General features: G+C 40.7%; 1 protein-coding gene and 1 non-coding gene across 5 annotated transcripts in view; one reads left to right on the forward strand and one right to left on the reverse strand.

The window, feature by feature from the left end:
• TBC1D8 (TBC1 domain family member 8) overlaps nucleotides 1-22,994 on the reverse strand; it is a 166,374-nt gene that overhangs the window by 67,999 nt on the left and 75,381 nt on the right. The window lies entirely within an intron of this gene.
• LOC136332417 (U11 spliceosomal RNA) lies at nucleotides 9,784-9,917 on the forward strand. The gene has a single exon (XR_010730682.1). It is a non-coding gene; the product is annotated as a U11 spliceosomal RNA (small nuclear RNA).

Below are 22,994 nucleotides of genomic sequence, written 5' to 3' on the forward strand. Positions count from 1 at the left end.
GTCAAGAACTGGTGGGCCATTAGCTTAATCCTAGCTTGCATCTGGCGGGCAAGAACTACACATAGTGGGAAAACACTTCCCTTTCCATTCAGGGCTCCCAAAACCACTGACTTATCCGAGTTTTCCTAGGACCAAAGGTTTCTACCTCACCAGCCTTATTCACCTCTGTTCTCTATCTCCTCCCTGCACAAACTCTGCACAAACTGGCTTCTCCTTTAGCACTCCACCATCTTGGCTGCTTCTCCTCTCCTCCACATGGCCTTTCTCTGCTCTCTCACAGCATGGGCTCCTCCTAGAAAGTAATCACTCTTCCCTCTAACAATGTTATCCCTCTTCCTTTTTAAAACCTTTTGGAGCAAAAGCCCTCCCCCAACACACATTAACATAATCACACCCATCCCAAGCAAGAGGGCAATTAATATTATCACCTGGGCAATGGGCTTCCACCTGGGCAGCGCCATCTTTAACAAAGTAGGCGTAATATATTTAATCTCCCCAACACAAAGAAATTTAAAATTTAACTGTTAGAATATTTGATCCTGGCTACTCTGACCTATTCCAAATAATATATTTACTGGTTTCTAGGAGCCAAACAACAGCAACTTCATTTTAGTAGCAAAAGGGCCCCCTCCCTGGATAAAGGCTATCTCTACTAGAACCATGTAATGTAAAGAAGCAGAAGAAATAGTTATGGACTCTTCTTTATTGTAAAGATTCTATTCAGGCATGATCTGTGCTACACCTGCTACCAGGGAAGCAGCACGTCAGGCCATTTCTCACCTCTTAGAGTCCATCTCCATTCCTGGCTGCCCTGAAGTAATTAAAACAACCAATGGCCTTTTCTATACTCCTAAGACATTCCAAATAGTGTTACAAAACTGGAATATTAAAAATGTTACAGGTATCCTTTATAATCCAACAGAACAGGCCTGTATTGAACGTGCTCACCGAACCTTAAAAATCTATCTTAACAAACAAAAAAGGGGGAGTCAGGAGGAGAGACTCACCCCACAAGAATAATTGTATAAGGCTTATTTTACTCTTAATCTTTTGAACATTTCCTCCTCTGGACTTACTGCAGCCAAGAGGCATTTTATACCAGCCGAACAACAGCCTAAGCCTCTCATGTTGTACCAGGATATTTGTGGCATTGAGTGGCAGAATCCAATCAAATTACTAACTTGGGGGAAAGGGCATTGTATGGCCAGGGCCCACCATCGTGGCCATTCACATGCAGGTTCTCATTGAATTTGGGCAGACAGTAAAGAAATGGCAGAGTTGCAGGATGGTGGGCCATTCTGTTTATTGGTGTCTCACCAAGACAGGCAAGTCACAAGAGAAGCTAAGTCTCATTTATAGTGTAGATCAGGGGTAGTCAACCTTTTTATACCTACCACCCACTTTTGTATCTCTGATACTAGTAAAATTTTCTAACCACCCACCAGTTCCACAGTAATGGTGATTTATAAAGTCGGGAAGTAATTTTACTTTATAAAATTTATAAAGCAGAGTTACAGCAAGTTAAAGCATATAATAATAATTATTTACCAAGTACTTTATGTCAGATTTTTGCTAAGTTTGGCAGAATAAATGTTTATAAAACAACTTACTATAGTTAAATCTATCTTTTTATTTATACTTTGGTTGCTCTGTGTGAAGCCAGTAGCCAGGGCCACCATCACAGCCACTTAGCCCATGAAGGTTCTCATTGGATTTGGGCAGTCGGTAAAGAAACAACAGAGCCAAAAACTGTAGCTTGCACCCGGCAGGCAAGTAAAAACACACACTGGGCTCCAAAACCCACCCATTCAGTGCTCACAAAGCTACTGACTTATCTGAGTTTCCTAGAATCAAAGGTTTCTAGCTCACCAGACTTATTCACCTCTGTTCCCATCTCCTTCCTTCTCCCTGCACAAACTCTGCACAAACTGGCTTCTCACCCAGCACTCCACCATCCTGGCTGCTTCTCCTGACCTCCTCCACGTGGCCTTTCTCTGCTCTCCGCTTTAATGCTAATCTTAGGAACCAAGAGAGCAAGCTCCCAGTCTGCCCCTATTTTATAGTGTATAGAAATCAAAACTTTTAATCCAATATACAAATAAGGAAGGCTCTGATACAAAGTCACTTATCTGAGGCATAATGGGCTTCCTCATGAGTACACCACCCTACATCAAAAAGAGTGAGAAAGGCTTAGTCCTAAAACCAAGCCTCAGGCTACAAGGATCCTGCCCGCCTACAGCCCGCCCCAACACACATTAATATAATCATGCCCATTCCAAGCAAGAAAGGCAACTAATATCACCTGGGCTTCCACGTGGGCAGTGCCATCTTTAACAAAGTAAGCATAATATATTTTATCTGCCCAACACTCCGCTACCGCCCACCATGAAAGCTGGAACACCCACTAGTGGGAAGTAGGGACCAGGTAAACTACCACTGATGTAGATAATTAAAGCCTTTAAGTCAATATACAAATAAGGAAGTCTCTGATACAAAGCCACTTATCTGAGACATAAATGGGATTCCTCAGAAGAGTGCACCACCCCACATCCTGCAACAGCCAAGGGTGTGGGGAAAAGCTTAGTTTTGAGAAGACCTTAGTATTAGAAGGGAGGGAAAGGCTTAAATCTTAAAACTAAGCCTTAGGCCATAATGACTTTGCCAGCTTACAGCCTGTTTCCCACACCCAAAGTGAACAAACATATATTTCATATTTACAAACTTATTTGACCAACAGGCATGTTCTGTTGTAAGGTATCAAAAAGCTGCAAATTAATGTTGATATTGTAAGGTATTTTTCCCCGCCGAGAAGGAAGAGGCTAGAGCCACAAAGTGTGGAATAGCAGACGGCTTTATTGAGTACAGAGTGCATATCCCGCCCGGCAAGGTTCCCTGGCCCCGAAGAAAGAAAGATGGAGGAGATGGAGGCTAGGGAAGTTGCATGGATTAAACCACGTGGGAGATATTTAAAGGGTCCCTCTAGGGAAGTGGAGCTACTATGACGTGGTGAAATTTCACTGGCTGGCAGACGATCGCTTCTTTCCAAATGGTTCCTGGGAAGTTTCCTTTGGCGGGCTTGATTGTGGGTGGTCCTAGCCAAAGTGGGTGGGTCTGAGTTCCCCACATGACCATCCCTCTATCCACCAACCTTACAGATATTCTAGGAAAAAAAGGTCAGGCTTTCCTGTCCTTTCCTTGGAAAATGGAGAAAGGATTAAAGTTACCTGAGAAACTTCCTCTCTTTCAATAGGAGGCAGAATTTACATACCACCTTGCATTCACTGTAGTTCCTCCCTTTCCTAGAATCTTGAGAGTAAAATACCTCTAGGCTAGTGAGGGAAGAGGAACCCTGAAAGATTTATAAATGTCTTTGATTGTGTTACCTTGAGAGTCTTAATGTTTCTGAGTATCCCCAACAAATGCTATAATCTTGTTAATGACTGTGCCATAATGCCATGTTCCCCCCCCCACACACACATGTGATCAAGGATATATAAGCAGCCCCTGAACTATTTTGGGGGCTGCATGATTTGGGCCTGCAGATGCCCCATGTCAGCCATATGCGGCTGGCATATTTAAGATTTCCTCCTTTAATAAAACTCTTCAAAATTTATCTGGACTGGGTGTCTCTACGTGGACTTGATGAAGTAAGGTACAGTGCCTTTCAGAATCTGGGGTGCAGTACTTTATAACAGTTCCAATTTTGTCATCAATAGTTCCTTTTTGAATACTGTTGGACAGATAAAATATATTATGCTCACTTTGTTAAAGATGGTGCTGCCCACATGGAAGCCCATCGCCCAGGTGATATTAATGTGTGCTGGGGGCGGGCTATGGGCAGCCAGGATTCTTTGTAGCCTGGGGCTTGGTTTTAGGACTAAGCCTTTCCCACCCTTTTTGATGTGGGGTGGTGCAATCCCATCATGCCTCAGATAAGTGACTTTGTATCAGACTTCCCTATTTTGTATATTGGATTAAAGGTTTTGATTTCTGCACTATAAAGTGGGGCAGACTGGGAGTTTGCTCTCTAGGTTCCTGGGATTAACATTAGAGAGGAGACCAGAGAAAGGCCACGTGGAAGAGAGGAGAAGCAGCCAAGATGGTGGAGTGCTGAGTGAGAAGCCAGTTTGTACAGAGTTTGTGCAGGGAGAAGGAAGGAGATGGGGAACAGAGGTGAATAAGTCTGGTGAGCTAGAAACCTTTGATTCTAGGAAAACTCGGATAAGTCAGTAGCTTTGTAAGCACTGAATGGGTGGGTTTTGGAGCCCAGTCTGTGTTTTTACTTGCCCACCGGGTGCAAGCAAGGATTAAAGATGATGGCCCACCAGTTCTTGGCTCCATTGTTTCACTACCATCTGTCCGAATCTAATGTGAACCTGCATAGTGGCAGCGGCTACTGGCCATACAAATACCAGTGAGGAAAGAGAAATGTGAAACTTCATCATGAATTGACATCAGCCCATAGAAAGCAATACAGTTCCAGAGATCCAGAAGCTGATAATGAATCCATCTCCAGAAATGAACCCAGTAAAGAAGGACACCTAACTCTCTCTCATGCACTTGGGGAGCACCTGACATCACCTGGGTCACTCTGAAACATCTAACCAGGTATGCTAAAAAACTTTTACAAAATACAGAAATGCCGCCTGACTAGGCAGTGGCGCAGTGGATAGAGCGTCGGATTGGGATGCCGAGGACCCAGGTTTGAGACCCTAAGGTCGCCAGCTTGAGCATGGGCTCATCTGGTTTGAGCAGAGCTCACCAGTTTGGACCCAAGGTTGCTGGCTCGAGCAAGGGGTTAGTCGGTCTGCTGAAGGCCCGCAGTCAAGGCACATATGAGAAAGCAATTAATGAACAACTAAGGTGTTGCAATGAAAAACTGATGATTGATGCTTCTCATCTCTTTCCTTTCCTGTCTGTCTGTCCCTATCTACCCCTCTCTCTGAATTTTTCTCTGTCTCTGTAAAAAAAAAAAAATACAGAAATGTCTTTAAACCCCTAAAAATTTGTTTCTCTCTATGCTTGCTCTTTACTTTCCACTACAACCACCTAACCAACCATCTACTTCTATTAATCTTTACTAAAACAGAAAAGGGGGAGAGAATGACCCTCTAACCTTGAACCCTCTATAACTGGGATCAGGGAACTTTAGTTAAAAGCCCTGAGTGAATGTCTGTTGGTCAAATAAGTTTGCAAACATGATGTATATGTTTGGTCGCTTATAGTTTGCATTGGGGCCTGACCTGTGGTGGCGCAGTGGATAAAGCATCGACCTGGAAATGCTGAGGTCACCAGTTCGAAACCCTGGGCTTGCCTGGTGAAGGCACATATGGGAGTTGATACTTCCAGCTCCTCCCCCTTCTCTCTCTCTGTCTCTCTCTCGCCCTCTCTCTCTCCTCTGTAAATATGAATAAATAAATTTTAAAAAATTTAAAAAAAATAGTTTACATTGGATGTGGGGGGACAGGCTGTAAGCAGGCAGGATCCTTATAGCCTAAGGCTTAGTTTTAAGACTAAGCCTTTCCCACCTTTTTTGATGTAGGGGGTGGTGCACTATCATGAGGAATTCCATTATGCCTCAGATAAGTGACTGTGTCAAAGACTTCTTTGTTTGTATATTGGATTAAAGGTTTTGGTTTCTACACTATAAAGTGGGGCAGACTGGGAGCTTGCTCTCTCGGTTCCTGAGATTAGCATTAGAGGAAAGAGCAGAGAAAGGCCACATGGAGGAGAGGAGAAGCAGCCAAGATGGCGGAGTGCTGAAGGAAAAGCCAGTTTGTGCAGAGTTTATGCAGAGAGAAGGAGATGGGGAACAGAGGTGAATAAGTCTGGTGAGCTAGAAACCTTTGATTCTAGGAAACTCGGATAAGTCAGTAGCTTTTTGAGCACTGAATGAGTGGGTTTTGGAGCCCAGTGTGTGTATTTCTTGCCCGCTGGATGCAAGCTAGGATTAAAGCTAATGGTCCACCAGTTCATGGCTCCACTGTTTCATTACCAACTGTTCAAATCTAATGCAAACCTGCATGTGAATGGGCCAGGTGGCTGTGATGGTGGCTGTGGATACTGGCTTTACAATGTCTCTTAGATACAAACAACATGAAGCTGTGTGACTAAGTGGACTTGTGCAGACACAAAGGAATGCATGTGAATGGGCTTTACAAAATTAGACTAGAGGTTCTAGATTGCCCCTTTCTTTGTGCTTGTTAATTAGCAAAAGTAAAAGAATGTACTGACCCAAATTAGACCTTTCTCCATGTCAGTAAAAGGGCCATTAGTCATTCTTTCTTTTTATCGCCTGGCCTCCCTCCCTTGTAATCCTGTTACCTCTGTTCTGCTTCTGATCAATAAAAGCTGAGGGAGAAGGAAATCCAGGTCTTCTTTGCCTCTCTTGGCAGGCCTCCCCCTCTTCCTCTTGATATCAGTTTGTGTCCTGAGTAGGTTTCTTCCTTGTGACACTGGTAGCTCCCAGTGGGCTGGAGTACTACACCCTTAATCTTGCAGAAAAAGACTTTTCTGTATTCTAAAAAAATTAAAGTTCAGTGGATCTTAAACATTACCCATGCAAGAAATCAAAAATCAGATTTATAAATCCTTAGGCAAAACTGAAAGACAATATGAGAAACCTCAATTCAGGACCACAAAACAAACAACACTGATAATTTAAAAAATAAATGACTTATAAAACTATATTCTAAGAAAGAAAAGCCGAGGCAGACACAGGACATTTTCTGATTGTCCAGCATGAGCCAGTCATTTTGTTAGGTATGTCAGACACTTACATTTTTTATCTTCATAAAAACAGCACATGGTAGGTACAGTTATTTCTATTTTCTAGGTGAGAAAACTAAAGTGCAGAAAAGAGCCAATCGGAAGGCCTTGTTTTCCTGGGCCTGCCTGTAATACACTATGGAGATAGGAAACTGTGGGGACAGGAGGAAAGCTCCCAGCCACTGAGGCACTTAGAAACTCACAGGCAATATTTATTCTCTTAAGTTTTCCCCAGAGGTGTTTTCAGGAAATAAAACAAGTATCTCATTGACTATACCCACAGTTTCTGTACAAACACAGGCATAAATAATTTGATCCAAGTTTCAGTTTTAAAAAGCAACTGTCTCTGCATAATAAATATCCAATTGAATTAAGAACCTTCTGTACCACCAAGACCCTAATTTACAATAAAATGGGCATTGACTAAAAGCACAGTGCAGATCTATTCCCTTGTAATAGTAAAATATTTTTCTACTGCCTAAACACTAAACAAAGCACTGCCTAACCACCTGGACAAAAGGCCATACAGACACAAAGGGGCCAATGAAAAGTAACATTCCTAAATCCCACTCAACACTCATCACACACAGAGTTACTGAGAGGCAAAAATTACAAATGGCAAGGGAGAGGGTGGACTGAAGCCTTTACTTTTCAGAAACCACACATTGTTAAATTAAACAATCTATGTGTCTGAAACATCATCTTTACAGGAATATGTGAAGGTTCAATAACAACATCACATCTTCATGACTTACAGGATTTTTACCTGTGTGCACTTCTCACAAATAATTTTTAAAAATAAGTATTAAACCTTTCTATTTATATAATTTCCTTGCCTTTTTTTGCCTTCAAATTAAAGTATTTACAATAGTAAAAAAAAAACACTAAAACTCAACCTTCTTAATACTGAAAGTAAAACAGATTTTTAATTTATAATGGAAAAGTCACTTAAATGTCCTTGTATCAGTGCTATTAGCAATACTTCCCAGAAACAGAAGCAGGGAGAGTAGCAAAGGATGCAGGAAAATTTTACCTATAATCAAAAGAAAAATGAATCAATAGAACCAGAACTAACACAGAGAAAAAGAATTCTTAGACAAGGACATAAAACAGCTATTATAAATATACCCCATATGTTCAAAACCTAGAGGTCAGCATGAGGATGGTGAGAAGCTAAATGGAAGATATAAAAAAGATCCAAATCGCTTGACCAGGTGGTGGGCAGTGGAAAAAGCGTTGGACTGGGATGAGGAGGACCCAGGTTCGAGACCTCGAGGTTGTCAGTGTAAAGATCAAGAAAAGATCAAATTGTTAGATTCAGGAAAGTGTGCTGGGATTGCCAGAGTGTAGACGCAGAGACAGGGAGGTAAGGATAGGGACCCTGTAAGGCTAAGTACAAAGGAAGACAAACGTTTGCATTCCATTGGTTAGAGACCTTTATCAGAAGTTTATGTTTGAAGTTCACCAATGAGCTAGACCCAGCCCCTGTTGCTATGCTATGTGCAACTCCCTTAGCGAATAGGTAACTGCTATTTTTGCTTCTGTATTATGCTTGCTTACTTAGGATATATATAAGGAACTAGCTGTAAGCACCAGGCACGATTCCCATTTGCAGCTCCTACTGAGTATGGTGTCTCCGGATACCAGGGAATTCGCCCCTGCGCAGGTGAAACTGGCCAATAAAGTTAAATCTATACCTCTGAAAGTCTCCGACATTTGTTTATAACCGGTGGATGCTTCAGTCACTTTGAGTGCGGGCTCATCTGGTTTGAGCAAAAGCTCACCAGCTTGGACCCAAGGTCACTGGCTCAAGCAAGGGGTTACTCGGTCTGCTGAAGGCCCACAGTCAAGGCATGTATGAGAAAGCAATCAATGAACAACTGTATCGCAACGAAAAACTGATAATTGATGCTTCTCATCTCCCTCAGTTCCTGTCTGTCCCTATCTATCCCTTTCTCTGACTCTCTGTCTCTGTAAAAAAAAAAAAAAAAATCCAAATCAAACTATTAGGGGTAAAAACACAGTGTCTAAAATCAGAAATATACTAACTGGATGGGATTATAAGTAAATTGGACATTGCAAGAAAAAATTAGTAGGGAGCCTGGCCTGTGGCAGTGTAGGATATGGCGTTGACCTGGAATGCTGAATTCACCGATTAGAAGCTGTGAGCTTACTCAGTCAAGGCACAAGCAACAAGCAATCACTGGACAATGAACATGAAGCAACTATGAGCTGATATTCTCACTTGCACCCCTTTGTAAAAATCAACAAATAAAATCTTTAAAAAAATAAGCAAGTAGATGTGATAAGGTGCCAAGGAACTGTAAAACTTAGCATTAGCAACGCCATTTTAAAGAGGAAAAGTCAGGCCTTTTCCCCTCTCCTTTCTGTGGAGAAAGGAAAGAGAAAAATGCAGGAGCTTCCTGGCTTAAAAGGGCAACTGGGTCATCTATTCATAGATAGCTATGAATTCTCTGAAAGGGTGCCTGGGGCCACTTGCCACACAGAGCAAAGAAGATAGAACTTATCTGAAAATCTTAGAAAACAATGTTTATGTACCTTAATCAAGAATTCCTATACTCAGACTCAATCTAAAGTCATGAGAGTAACGTACACCTCTAGACACAGGGATCACAAGCTCCTCCTTATCCACTCCAACCAGTACTTGATTTTGTATAAAAGCAGGCTCAGAACTGTATTAGGCCTACATGATTTGGGATTATGCCCCGTGTAGCTAGTCGGCTAATTAATAAACTGCTCAAAAACTCATCTGGACTTGGTGTTTTGGGGAACTCGCTGGTTACAACATAGGGAATTTGAAGACAGTGATACAAACTACCTAAAGTGAAAAATGGAGGGAAACAGATTAGCAAGAGAAAGAAGAGGGATTCAGTGAGCTATAGAACAACAAACGAGGAAACATGGAGGGGTGGGGGCAGAGAACAGAAACAGCTGACATTTTTTCCAAGTCTAATGAACACTATAAACACAGAGATTCAAGAATCTCACACCCTTAAAAAGGGCTTCTGTTGTGAGTGGCACACGTAGGGCAGCTCGATTGCTCTATGTGCGGAATCGACATCAAGAGATTTCAGAAGCATAATTTTTTGATGCATGGACAGCTGGTGATCGTTGGTCCTAGCGCCCGGAAAAAAAAAAAGAAAAAAGAATCTAACACCCAAGTAGAGAAAGCATAAAGAAAACTACACAAATGTATGTCATAATCAAATTGATAAAAACTAGGAATAAAGAAGAAAAAGGCACAATATTTATAGAGGAACAAAGGTCTGTGGACTTCTATGAGAAACCATGCAAGCCAGAAGAAATGAAACAACAGCTTTGAAAAATACTAAAAGAAAAAAAATTAATTTACCAATATTAGAAGCAAACATGAGTGAACTCCTAGATAAGCTGGGAATGAAAAAACCTTCCTAACCATGACTCAATATAAGAAAGTATGAAAGATGAGTTCTAAAGTCCACTACATTAAAACAAACAAAACTTTGCATGGCAAAACACACTACTAAAAGATATGAGAAACTGGGAATACACTTTTTTAAATTTCATATGTCAAATAAAAAATATTCCTAATACTTGCCTGACCAGGTGGTGGCGCAGTGGATAGAGCGTCGGACTGGGATGCGGAAGGACCCAGGTTCGAGACCCCGAGGTCGCCAGCTTGAGCGCGGGCTCATCTGGCTTGAGCAAAGAGCTCACCAGCTTAGACCCAAGGTCGCTGGCTCCAGCAGGGGGTTACTCGGTCTGCTGAAGGCCCGCGGTCAAGGCACATGTGAGAAAGCAATCAATGAACAACTAAGAAGTCGCAACTCGCAACGAGAAACTGATGATTGATGCTACTCATCTCTCTCTGTTCCTGTCTGTCTGTCCCTGTCTATCTCTGCCTCTGTAAAAAAAAAAAAAAAATATTCCTAATACATATACAATATCTAAAAATTGAAGAAGAAAAGAAGAACCACCACCCAATAAAATATTAGGTAAGGGATAAGAATTACATCCCTTAAGCAAAATAAATGAAAATTAAACCTACGCAGACACACCCATGAGACTGACAAAAATACAGAAGTTTGGCAATAGATCTGATGACTTTCATCCACTGCTGATACAAAATTTTTAAATAGTACAAGTCCAGTGGAAAGAGGAGCACTGAGTGACATCCAACAGAGATGTATCATCATTTACTCTTTGATCCAGTAACCCTAACCCTAGTACTCTATCCCAATGTTTCAACAGCAAAAGTACAAAATTATTTATCTACCAGGCTATTCATTTGGGCATAAGTTGTGCTGGCAAAGGTGGAAAACAACACTAATGTCCATCAGTAGAGGATAGATTGAATAAATTCTGGTACTTCAACACAATGAAAGACAAAAGCAAAGGAGAAAAATAAAATAATCTCTATGCTCTAACATGAAATGATTTTCAGGATATGTCAATAAGTGAAAAGACAAGGCACAGAACAGAGTACATGGGGGGAATACACACACACACACACACACACACACACACACTCATAGTATATTTGTTTAATGTTTGTAAAACAAAACATTAGAAAGCTAAGCCAGAAAAAGAAAGGCTCCCCTATGGCAGAGGGAAGGAATCAGGGAGGGGGACAGCAATGGAAAGAAACATGGCTTCTCTATGAAACAAATACTTTGTTTCATAGATTATTTTAGGTTTGATTATGAAATCATAAAAAGACCTTTACTTTTTTTTTTTCAGTAAGAGGAGGAGAGGCAGAGACGAACTCTCACAGGCCCTCTGACCAGGATCCACCAGCAAGCCCACTAGGGGGCGATGCTCTGTCCATCTGGGGCCCTTGATCCATTGCAATGAGAGCCATTTTTTAGTACTGAGGAGGAGGCCATGGAGCCACCCTCAGGTGGCTCACTCTAACCGAGCCATGGCTGCAGGAGGGGAGGAGAAAGAAAGAGAGAAGCAAGGGGTGGAGGTGGAGAAGCAGATGGCACTTCTCCTGTGTGCCTTGACCAGGAAGCAAACCCAGGACGCTGGGCTGATGCTCTACCACTGAGCCAACTAGCCAGGACCAAGACCTTTACTTTTAAGTTAAATGGGTAAGTAAATGCATTCCTTCCTCCTTCCACAATCATTCAAAATGACAACTAAACTACAAAGAACTATCACTGAGAACCACCTGAAATCTGGCTGAATGAAGCTCTACAACTCCAGTTGTACCGACCCAAAATTTGCCAGTTTTTTTTTTTTTTTTATATAATTTTATTTTTTTAATGGGGTGACATCAATAAATCAGGATACATATATTCAAAGATAACAAGTCCAGGTTATCTTGTCGTTCAATTATGTTGCATACCCACCACCCAAAGTCAGATTGTCCTCCGTCACCCTCTATCTTGTTCTCTCTGTGCCCCTCCCCCTCCCCCTTTCCCTCACCCATTCCCCCCTCCCCCCCCGTAACCACCACACTTTTATCAATGTCTCTTAGTTTCACTATTATGTCCCACCTACGTATGGAATTATACAGTTCCTGTTTTTTTCTGATTTACTTATTTCGCTTCGTATCATGTTATCAAGATCCCACCATTTTGCTGTAAATGTTCCGATGTCATCATTTCTTATGGCTGAGTAGTATTCCATAGTGTGTATGTGCCACATCTTCTTTATCCAGTCATCTATTGATGGGCTTTTTGGTTGTTTCCATGTCCTGGCCACTGTGAACAATGCTGCAATAAACATGGGGCTGCATGTGTCTTTACGTATCAATGTTTCTGAGTTTTGGGGATATATACCCAGTAGAGGAATTGCTGGGTCATAAGGTAGTTCTATTTTCAGTTTTTTGAGGAACCACCATACTTTCTTCCAAAATGGTTGTACTACTTTACATTCCCACCAACAGTGTATGAGGGTTCCTTTTTCTCCACAGCCTCTCCAACATTTGCTATTACCTGACTTGCTAATAACAGCTAATCGAACAGGTGTGAGGTGGTATCTCATTGCCGTTTTGATTTGCATTTCTCTAATAGCTAAAGAAGATGAGCATCTTTTCATATATCTGTTGGCCATTTGTATTTCTTCCTGTGAGAAGTGTCTATTCATATCCTCTTCCCATTTTTTTATTGGATTGTTTGTTTGTTTGTTGTTGAGTTTTATGAGTTCTTTGTATATTTTGGATATTAGGCCCTTATCTGAGCTGTTGTTTGAAAATATCATTTCCCATTTAGTTGGCTTTCTGTTTATTTTGTTATCAGTTTCCCTTGCTGAGCAAAAACTTCTTAGTCTGATGTAGTCCCATTCATTAATTTTTGCCTTCACTTCTCTTGCCATTGGAGTCAAATTCATAAAATGCTCTTTAAAACCCAGGTCCATGAGTTGAGTACCTATGTCTTCTTCTATGTACTTAATTGTTTCAGGTCTTATGTTTAGATCTTTGATCCATTTTGAGTTAATTTTTGTACAGGGGGAGAGACTGTAGTCCAGTTTCATTCTTTTGCATGTGGCTTTCCAGTTTTCCCAGCACCATTTATTGAAGAGGCTTTCTTTTCTCCATTGTGTGTTGTTGGCCCCTTTATCAAAAATTATTTGACTATATATATGTGGTTTTATTTCTGGACTTTCTATTCTGTTCCATTGGTCTGAGTGTCTATTTTTCTGCCAATACCATGCTGTTTTGATTGTCGTGGCCCTATAATAGAGTTTGAAGTCAGGTATTGTTATGCCCCCAGCTTCATTCTTTTTCTTTAGGATTGCTTTGGCTATTCGGGGTTTTTTATAGTTCCATATAAATCTGATGATTTTTTGCTCTATTTCTTTAAAAAATGTCATTGGAATTTTGATGGGAATTGCATTAAATTTGTATATTGCTTTGGGTAATATAGCCATCTTGATTATATTTATTCTTCCTAGCCAAGAACAAGGTATATTCTTCCATCTCATTATATCGTTTTCGATTTCCCTTAACAATGGTTTATAGTTTTCATTATATAAGTCCTTTACATTCTTTATTATGTTTATTCCTAAGTATTTTATTTTTTTTGTTGCAATCGTGAAGGGGATTATTCTTTTGAGTTCCTTCTCAGCTGTTTCATTGTTGGCATATAGAAAGGCTATTGACTTCTGAATGTTAATTTTGTATCCTGCGACCTTACTGTATTGGCTTATTGTTTCTAGTAGTCTTTTTGTGGATTCTTTGGGGTTTTCGATGTATAGGATCATATCATCTGCAAAAAGTGATACCTTTACTTCTTCTTTTCCGATATGGATGCCTTTTATTTCTTTGTCTTGTCTGACTGCTGTGGCGAGAACCTCTAGTACCACATTAAATAAGAGTGGAGAGAGTGGACAACCCTGTCTTGTTCCTGATTTAAGGGGGAAAGCCTTCAGTTTAGTGCCATTTAATATGATGTTAGCTGATGGTTTATCATATATGGCCTTTATCATGTTGAGATATTTTCCTTCTATACCCATTTTGTTGAGAGTCTTAAACATAAAATTGTGTTGTATTTTATCGAAAGCCTTTTCTGCATCTATTGATAAGATCATGTGGTTTTTGTTCTTTGTTTTGTTGATATGGTGTATTACGTTAACCGTTTTACGTATGTTGAACCATCCTTGAGATTCTGGGATGAATCCCACTTGATCATGATGTATTATTTTTTTAATATGTTGTTGTATTCGATTTGCTAGTATTTTGTTTAGTATTTTAGCATCTGTATTCATTAGAGATATTGGTCTGTAGTTTTCTTTTTTTGTGCCATCCTTGCCTGGTTTTGGTATGAGGGTTATGTTGGCCTCATAAAATGTGTTTGGAAGTATTGCTTCTTCTTCAATTTTTTGGAAGACTTTGAGTAGAATAGGAACCAAGTCTTCTTTGAATGTTTGATAAAATTCGCTGGTATACCCGTCAGGGCCTGGACTTTTATTTTTGGGGAGGTTTTTAATGGTTTTTTCTATTTCTTCTCTACTGATAGGTCTGTTTAGGCTTTCTGCTTCTTCTTGACTCAGTCTAGGAAGGTTGTATTTTTCTAGGAATTTATCCATTTCTTCTAGGTTGTTGAATTTAGTGGCATAAAGTTTTTCATAGTATTCTACAATAATTCTTTGTATATCTACGGTGTCTGTGGTGATTTCTCCTCTTTCATTTTGGATTTTGTTTATATGAGTTCTTTCTCTTTTTTCCTTGGTAAGTCTTGCCAAGGGTTTGTCAATTTTGTTGATCTTTTCAAAGAACCAGCTCCTTGTTCTATTAATTTTTTCTATAGTTTTTCTGTTCTCTAAATCATTTATTTCTGCTCTGATTTTTATTATCTCCTTTCTTCGGCTGCTTTTGGGTTGTCTTTGTTCTTCTTTTTCTAGTTCCTTAAGGTGTGAAGTTAAGTGGTTCACTTGGGCTCTCTCTTGTTTGTTCATATATGCCTGAAGCGATATGAACTTCCCTCTTATCACTGCTTTTGCTGCATCCCATAGATTCTGATATGTCGTATTGTCATTTTCATTAGTCTGTATATATCTTTTGATCTCTGCACTTATTTCTTCTTTGACCCATTCATTTTTTAAAAGTATGTTGTTTAGTTTCCACATTTTTGTGGGATTTTTTTCCTCTTTTTTGCAGTTGAATTCTAGTATCAAGGCTTTATGATCAGAAAATATGCTTGGTACAACTTCAATTTTTCTGAATTTGCTGATGTTGTTTTTGTGGCCCAACATATGGTCAATTCTTGAGAATGATCCATGTACACTGGAGAAAAATGTATACTCAGTCACTTTGGGATGAAATGTCCTGTAGCTGTCTATCATATCCAGGTGCTCTAGTGTTTTGTTTAAGGCCACTATGTCTTTGTTGATTCTCTGTTTGGATGACCGATCTAGAGCCGTCAGCGGTGTATTGAGGTCTCCAAGTATGATTGTATTTTTGTCAGTTTTTGTTTTAAGATCAATAAGTAGCTGTCTTATATATTTTGGTGCTCCTTGGTTTGGTGCATATATATTAAGAATTGTTATGTCTTCTTGATTCAGTGTCCCCTTAGCCATTATGAAATGGCCATTTTTGTCTCTGAGTACTTTTCCTGTCTTATAGTCAGCATTATCCGATATGAGTATTGCTACACCTGCTTTTTTTTGGATGTTATTTGCTTGGAGTATTGTTTTCCAATCTTTCACTTTGAATTTGTTTTTATCCTTGTTACTTAGATGAGTTTCCTGTAGGCAGCATACAGTTGGATTTTCTTTTTTAATCCATTCTGCTACTCTGTGCCTTTTTATTGGTGAGTTTAATCCATTTACATTTAGTGTAATTATTGATACTTGTGAGTTCCCTATTGCCATTTTATAACTTGCTTTCTGTTAGTTTTGTGTCTTGTTTGATCCTTCTCTTTCGTTTTTCTATCTTTTGTTTTTATTTGGTTGTATTCCATACATCTTTCCTCTGTTGCTATCTTTTTTATCTCATGTGCTTCTGTGGTGTTTTTTTCAATGGTGGTTACCATTAAGTAATGAAAAGGGTCCCTACCCTGTTCATTGTAGCGAACTATTTTGTGAGTACTTTTGCACTCCATCGTCCTTTGCTACTGTTAATCTCCATCTTCTCCCCCTCTTTCTTTTTGTTGTCACAGTTTAAATTTGGTTTTATTGTGTTCTTCTTGGAGCTTTTACTTGTGGCTCTGTTTTTTTTTGTTCTTTGTATCTGATTGGAGAACCCCCTTTAGTAATTCCTGGAGTGGGGGTTTTCTGATGATAAATTCCCTCATCTTTTCTGTATCTGTGAATGTTTTTATTTCTCCTTCGTATTTGAAGGATAGCTTTGATGGGTATAGTATTCGTGGCTGAAAGTTCCTCTCTTTCAGAACTTTATATATTGGGGTCCACTCTCTTCTAGCTTGTAGAGTTTCTGCTGAGAAATCTGATGATAATCTAATGGGCCTTCCTTTATATGTTGTATTCTTCTTTTCCCTGGCTGCCTTGAGAATTTTTTCTTTGCTGTTTGTTTGTGTCAATTTCATTATGATATGCCTTGGAGTAGGTTTGTTGGGGTTAAGAAAACTTGGAGTTCTGTTTGCTTCTTGAACTTGAGGCTTTAGTTCTTTCCACTGGCTTGGGAAGTTCTCATCTATTATTTGTTTGAGTATGTTCTCCATTCCATTTTCTCTCTCTTCTCCCTCTGATATACCTATTATTCTTATGTTATTCTTTTTGATGGAGTCAGATAATTCTTGTAGGGCTATCTCATTTTTTTTAATTTTTGAGTCTCTTTCTTCTTCTCTCTGTTGTGCCTCAAGTTGCTTGTCTTCTATTTCACTAATCCTCTCTTCTATCTGACCTGTTCTATTAGCTAAGCTTGTTATTTCGTTTTTCAGCTCGTGAATTGAGTTTTTCATCTCTGTTTGATTTGTTTTTATAGTTTCAATTTCCTTGGACATATATTCTTTGTGTTCATTGAGTTGTTTTCTGAGCTCCCTAAATTGCCTTTCTGTGTTTTCTTGTATATCTCGGAGGATTTTTAGTATTTCTATCTTGAATTCTCTGTCATTTAGCTCCAAGGTTTCTAATATATTAAATTTTTTCTCCATAGATTTTTCCTCATCTAGCTGTGTTACCTCTCTTTCTTTTGTATCCATGATATTCGATTTTCTCTTCCTTAATGGCATCTGAGGGTGGTTTTGTTGATAGTATTAATGAGATTTAATAAAGAATAAAAAGTTAAAAAAAAATAAAAAAATAACAAATCGAAAAGAGTTGTTTTTTTTAAAAAAAAATTAATAATGAAATAAAGAAAAATAAAATAAAATAAAAATTTTTAAAAAAGGAAATTATTTCCCCCCTCTTTTTTTCCTCTCCTCTCCTCTCCCCTCTTTCTCGAGAAAATCTTGTGGTGGACTGTGAGTTATAACAAACAATGCCTGTGATGGAGGGCCTGAATTGGGGAAAAGTAATAAAGGGGCAAAAAAAAAAAAAAAAAGAAGGAAAGAAAAAAGAAAAAAAAAGAGCGTATGGACCCACAAAAAGCAAATAAGGAAAAAATTTGGGTCAAGAATGAAATGATTTGCTTTTAGGTATTGGTTGTCTAAGAGTTATGATGAGAGGAATAAGAGGAAAACAGAAAAATGGGGGGACAAATTAAAAAATTACTATTGTATTTAGTGGAACAAGAACTAGATAATATGGAGAGCCAGGGATGAGAGCACTGCTAGTGAGTTAAAAAGGTGAAGTAAAAACCCCCCAAAATGCCACAAACATAGGTTTGAGTCCCAGATAAGATAATTTGTTTGTTAGTGAGGTTTGAATGAGAGGAGATGTAAAAGAGAAAGGAAGAAACTAATATAGAGGGAGAAAAGAAAGAGAGAGAAAAAAAGAGGTAACCACTAAAAGAAGAAAAAAGAAAGGAGAGAGAGAGAGAGAGAGTTAAGGGTTTTGAAGTGCAACCCTCATAGAGAGAAAGGAAGAGAAGAGAAAAGATAATGGGAGATGTAACACTTATGGGTAGTGTAGTTCAAGGAGAGGAGAGAGTAAGACCGGTAGAGAGTTAATCGGCCAAATTGGAGGAGGAGAAAAAAGTATCAAGAATGAAGATAAGAGAAACAAACGAACAAATATAATAAAATGGGATAGGTTATAAAGTCTGCAGATTATTCTTGATTTTGAGAGGTTATCTTCTTGCTTTTTCTTTTCTCTCCCTCTTCCTAGTCGGTGACTCTGTACCCCGGGTTCTGCCCCTTTGGCACGCTCAGGTAGAGGTTTGCAGTTGATAAGTCTCTATGGCAATGTCATGTATTGTGCTTTAGTCTCGTTGGCAGTCGAAGCTCAATAGCATTTATAGGCTCCGACAGTGAGAGAGTCCGTGTTCCTGGAGCCTTTCTCCTAGTCTTTCCTTCCTTAATTAGTAGCCTGATAATCCAGCTATGGGGTTGCTGCTGCCTCTGCCTGGATAGTTAGAGGCTCAAAGAGCTGGCAACTCCCCACTCTATTTCCACTCAGCACAGGGCTCTGGGTAAGGCTCAGTCAGTCAGAGCTGCTAGCATAATCAGGCGGGTTTTCTGCCCACTCAAAGACCTCTGGCTCTGCCACTCTGTCCGGTAACACAAGCGGGCGCCCACTTCCGGGGCGCTTGGAGGAAACTCTCACTCACTGTCTGCGACCAGGATATCCGGCCAGCAGTCTCACGCTCTGAGTGAAACCCCCAACCGCAGGGAAAAGTTGTAGCATTGGAATTGAGTCTCACTCCGTCCCCGTGCGCGGCTTTTGCAAGGCGCTGGGGCGGCTCGAGATTCCGCTTTGGCCCACACAAAGGCCCCTGACTCTGCCCCTCTGTGCGATAACACGGGCGCACACTGCCGAGGCACTCGGAGGAATCGCTCACTCCTTATCTGCGCGCGCAAACCAGGATATGAGGCCGGCCGAGGTTCCCTCTGAGTGAAACACTCTCCAGCATGGAAAATCTCCACCGTTGGAATTAGTTCTCACTCCCTCCCGTGCGTGGCTTTCCCAGGAAGAAATTTTCGCCCACTAACTGCGCACCAACCAGGAGACCAGGTAAAATGGCCGCTCTGCTTGTCTTTCTTTGTTTGGGTTTGGCGCGAGTGTTAGCTTGTATTGCCCAGGTTGCCACAGGATCAGATTTTCCTCGGCTTGGATCTGTGTGCCACAGCCTGGTTCAGCCGTTTGTGCTGCGGCGGCCTGGATCTATTCACCCCCTTTGCCCGCCTCAGTTTCTATATTCACAGTTACCAGAGAAAGCCGCCCTGTTTAGGTTAGTGAGGAAGGAGGAGCATTTCTTACTCCCTATTTCCTTCGGGGTTTGGTTATATATTTAGCCAATTTTTCACTCAATCATACCTTTGGGTGTATTGCGAAGCATCTGGAAGCTCCAAGTATAGGTTTTTCTGTTTCTGGTTGAAGATCTTGTTGAGTTTTGGGGGAGATTTATCGGTATCGCTTCCTACCCCGCCATTACTCTGACGTCATCTCCTGCCTGTTTTTTTAAGTAACTCAAAGTAAGCAACATTCCTAATGGAAAAACATTTTCAGTTAAGTTTAATTATTTGCACAAGCAAAATTATTTAAAACAGAGCCTGGTGACAGAACTCCCTAATAGAAAAGAAACATTCACCATGGCACCATTCAGTCATTTCCAAGTGCAAATCCCATGGAGAAAATGCCAGCCTGTGTTGCTCTAAGGAAATCCCAAGTAACCAAAACAAGTATAATACCTCCCAGTGAGTTACCTCAGATTGTGTACCCCGAAAAGGCTGGGCTTCCCTCCTTCCTCACAAACTTTCCTTGAAGTGCACAGTGAGTTCTGTTTTTGAAAAAGATCTGGCTGGTGCTCCTTTTTGCCCTGGCATAAAAAGTTCACTAAGACATTATCTGATCCATGCTGGAACATTTCCTCCCGCAATAAAATTCACTCTCTAAAGACAAAGCAAAGTGATGTGGAATACAAGAAACTAAAACTCCAGCCATGGCCAAGGGCAGAGATAAGAGGTGACAGCACATCAGAAAGAACACTCTGAGAACATTCTGTAAGAACATGGACCTGGGCCACCAGAGAGGCACCCTTGGCACAAGATGTGATCCTGGCAGGTCACTAAGCAGCCTGTGCCTTGTTTCTTTCCTCTCCAAAGTCAATAACCATACTTGTTAATACACTGTTGGGCGGATCAAATGAGGAGTGCAAAGGAAGTATTTTTTAAACTGGAGAGCGTAACTCTTGTGATTCTCAATTTCTTAAAACATATGCCACATTTTGATTAACAAAAATATTAGAGCTCCTTTTAATAATCCTTGAAGTTTCAAAATCATGTGGGTTTTTTTGTTTTCTAAATGTAAAATAATAACTAAGTCTTTTCAAACTGCACACATACCCTCTCCCAAGATACAGATATGCCCCTGCCTGGTCAGGTGAGTATCTCCCCTAGTCTGCTTCACTCTCTTCCCTCTGCTGATGCAAGACAGTATCACGGTGGTGGTAGCCATCCTGCTACCACTTGTTTTCTTCCTTTTCTTCTGTTTTCTTTCTCTCCCTTCACTCAAGACCATGGGACAGACCTTGCTAGGAATGTGAATACTTGATTTGTGCTGCCACAGACAGAATCACGAAAACAACTCAATGCTCTGGAGTCCAAACTCATATCTGTAAAAAAAAAAGAGCACTATTCCAAGGTAATCCGTGCAAAGGTTTGATGAGTTTTTCATAGAGCTCTGCAATCTTGGCCCTGTTCTTGGTAGGGTACCACCCTGATTGCCTCTGAGCATAGCAATCAAGCCTTCTTTTAGTAACCAGAAAAGACAATTCACCCCATATATCAGTTAACCAACATTAAAAGGTTAAATTATCACAATCAATTCAACACCTAGAATGATCTGGGCATATAATTCAGAGTCTTGTCTGGATTTCCCTCCTTCCTAAAAACTAAGCAAAGATAACAATTAACTCAATGTTCAGGGCCATGGAAAAGAAAATGTGTGTGTCACTAACATATGAGTAGAACTAAGAATCATCTACCAACATAAACATGGCATAATAAATAAATAACTCACAGCTCGGTGTGGCCAGGACTTGTCAACTACTAGACAAGGCACAGGCCTGACCAGGTGGTGGCGCAGTTAATAGAGCGTCGGACTGGGATGCCGAGGACCCAGGTTCAAGATCCCAAGGTCACCGGGTTGAGCGCAGGCTCATCTGGTTTGAGTAAAAGCTCACCAGCTTGGATCCAAGGTCGCTGGCTGGAGCAAGGGGTTACTCGGTCTGCTGAAGGCCCGCGGTCAAGGCACATATGAGAAAGCAATCAATGAACAACTAAGGTGTCACAACAAAAAACTCATGATTGATGCTTCTCATCTCTCTCCGTTCCTATCTGTCTGTCCCTATCTATCCCTTTCTATGACTCTCTCTGTCCCTGTAAAAATAAATAAATAAATAATAAAATAAAATTAAAAAAAAAGACAAGGCACAGGCCGAGACCATCTGACACAGAGACATGATGACAAGTCTCCTTGTTCTTCCAGGGCCCCAGTGAGCTCTTCAAGGCTTAGGTGTCAATTCAGACAAAAGACCCACCTACAGGCTGAAGCCCTGGCCCTCTAACATTCAACTGGTTTCTCCTCTCCTCCCCTGATCCTGACTAGAAATTGGCTCCTGGGTTTCAACTCTTAGTTCCATATACCATGTCCTTGGTTTGTGCTTATGCACCAGTGATTATAGTCCTGGTTCACAAAGACAGCCAACATGCCATGGGATACCCCATTAAAAAGAAAAGATATTCTGACATAGGTTAGGACATGGATAAAATTTGACAGCGTTACGCTAAGTGAAATAAACCAGACACAAAAGACAAATACTGCATAATTCCACTTACATGATGTTCCTAAAGAAGTCAAATTCATAGAGAAAGGAAGTAGGATGGTTTCCAGGAGTTGGAGGGAGGAATGGAGAGTTAGTGTTTAATGGGGACAGTTTCACTGTGGCAAGATGAGAAGAGTTCTGGAGACGGGATGGTGGGAATAGTTGTACAACATAATAAATGCACTTACGCCTCTGAACTGTACACTCAAAAATTATTAAGATGGTTTTATGTTATATATATTATGCCACAAAAAATATTTTTTAAAAAAAGAAATAAAGGGAGATGACGTCAGAGTAATGGCGGAGTAGGAAGCGATACCGATAAATCTCCCCCAAAACTCAACAAGATCTTCAACCAGAAACAGAAAAACCTATACTTGGAGCTTCCAGATTCTTCGCAATACACCCAAAGGTATGATTGAGTGAAAAATTGGCTAAATATATAACCAAACCCCGAAGGAAATAGGGAGTAAGAAATGCTCCGCCTTCCTCACTAACCTAAACAGGGCGGCTTTCTCTGGTAACTGTGAATATAGAAACTGAGGCGGGCAAAGGGGGTGAATAGATCCAGGCCGCCGCAGCAAAAACGGCCGAACCAGGCTGTGGCTCAGAGATCCAAGCCGAGGAAAATCTGATCCTGTGGCAACCCGGGCAATACAAGCTAACACTCGCGCCAAACCCAAACAAAGAAAGACAAGCGGAGCGGCCATTTTACCCGGTCTCCTGGTCGGTGCGCAGTTAGTGGAAGAGAGATTTCTTCCTAAGCCGCGGAAGTGGGTGCCCGTGTTGCCCCACGGAGAGGCAGGGTCAGAGGCCTTTCTGTGGGCTGAGGGCAGAGTCTCTGGGCAGCCCCAGCGCCCTGGGAAAGCCACGCACGGGAGGGAGTGAGAACTAA

The sequence above is a fragment of the Saccopteryx bilineata genome, chromosome 3 (assembly GCF_036850765.1).
Source record: "Saccopteryx bilineata isolate mSacBil1 chromosome 3, mSacBil1_pri_phased_curated, whole genome shotgun sequence".
NCBI lineage: Eukaryota > Metazoa > Chordata > Mammalia > Chiroptera > Emballonuridae > Saccopteryx > Saccopteryx bilineata.